Genomic DNA, 1,806 nt, shown 5'->3' with positions numbered 1-1,806 from the left:
CATAACTTCGGGGAGGGAGGTCCGATCCCCGCGCGGTCGACGGCAGGCGGTAGGGCTCGGAGGGGCGCGGCCTGGTCCGCGAGTGCCCCGGCGCCGCCCCTCTGCCCGTCCGAGGGACAGTAGGAAATGGCCATACCGCTTTCCGGCCGATTGCCGCCGGACGTCCGGCCGCATTCGCTCGGTCTGCGCGGCCGGCGGTAGCCGGGGGCGAGGGGCATCGGGCGGTGGCGGAACCAGGCCGGCCCGACCGCTGGGGGCCGCCCGGGCGACGTTTGAATCTGTCGGGTCGGACCGCCGAATCCCGCGGGATTTCGGGATCGAATCTGCGGGTGGAATCGGCACCTCGTCCCGCTGTCCGGTTCCCCCCCGGTCGACTGCAACGGGTTTCCGAGGCCCGTCGGTCAGGCGCGGTTCGCTCCGCAATCCGCCGGCCGATCGGCACCGGGCGGGGCTCTACGGAAAGAGGGGACCCTCCGGCGTCGAGTGCCGGCGCACCGACCCCGCAGGCTGACCGGGAAGGTGAAGACTCACCCCGCTGAATGCCCGGCCCCGGGCACCCTCCGGCGCCGGGGCCATAACTTCGGGGAGGGAGGTCCGAGCTCCGCGCGGTCGACGGCAGGTGAAAGGGGCCGGTGCGCCGCGGAAGGCGACAGCAGTCCCGTCAGGCTGCACCTCTGCTCGGGCGAACGGCGTCAGGAAAAGGGGAGAGCACTTCCCCACCGATAGCTCCGGAACGCCCGGACCCATTGGCCCGCGGCACCGGTGGCTGCTAGAGGGCCTCCGGCGCCGTCAGCCGGGGTACGTCCCAGGCCGGCCGGACGGCGGGCAGCCGGAGGCAACGGCCTGGAACGGAGCCAGACTTGAGTCGTTCCGTGCCGTGGGCAAAAAGGCAGGGCTGCGGGTCAGCGCAGTTTGGCAAACCTAGCCGCAAGTGCGGGAAGGGCGGAGGAGCACACGGACGCCGCCTTCCCAAACTGAGCCCAAAGTGCCCAGGCATGCCCCCTTGATCTCGCCTAATCAGTGAGCCCAAAATAATTTCAGAGTGTGGAAACCTTATCCAAAAAGGTCGAAAAGAACGGCCAGAGATCAAGTCCGAAAGGGGAAATCAGTAACAAGCAAGCAGAGTAATCATTAACCAAAAAGCGCAAAATTATGTTAAAAGTGTGAAATCATTAACCAAAAACTCGAAAATAATGTCCAGAGACCAAGTCCGAAAGGGCAAATGGTTAACCAGTAAGCAGAGTAATCATTAACCAAAAATCGCAAAAGTAAGTAAAAAGTATGAAATCATTAACCAAAAATCGCAAAAGTAAGTAAAAAGTGTGAAATCATTAACCAAAAACTCGAAAATAATGTGCAGAGACTAAGTCCGAAAGGGCAAATGGTTAACCAGTAAGCAGAGTCATCATTAACCAAAAATCGCAAAAGTAAGTAAAAAGTGTGAAATCATTAACCAAAAATCGCAAAAGTAAGTAAAAAGTGTGAAATCATTAACCAAAAACTCGAAAATAATCTCCAGAGACTAAGTCCGAAAGGGCAAATGGTTAACCAGTAAGCAGAGTAATCATTAACCAAAAATCGCAAAAGTAAGTAAAAAGTGTGAAATCATTAACCAAAAATCGCAAAAGTAAGTAAAAAGTGTGAAATCATTAACCAAAAACTCGAAAATAATGTCCAGAGACTAAGTCCAAAAGGGCAAATGGTTAACCAGTAAGCAGAGTAATCATTAACCAAAAAGCGCAAAAATATGTTAAAAGTGTGAAATCATTAACCAAAAACTCGAAAATAATGTGCAGAGACTAAGTC

This window comes from Heterodontus francisci, unplaced genomic scaffold, assembly GCF_036365525.1.
Source record: "Heterodontus francisci isolate sHetFra1 unplaced genomic scaffold, sHetFra1.hap1 HAP1_SCAFFOLD_862, whole genome shotgun sequence".
NCBI classification, from domain to species: domain Eukaryota; kingdom Metazoa; phylum Chordata; class Chondrichthyes; order Heterodontiformes; family Heterodontidae; genus Heterodontus; species Heterodontus francisci.
This window is presented reverse-complemented; position numbering follows the sequence as displayed.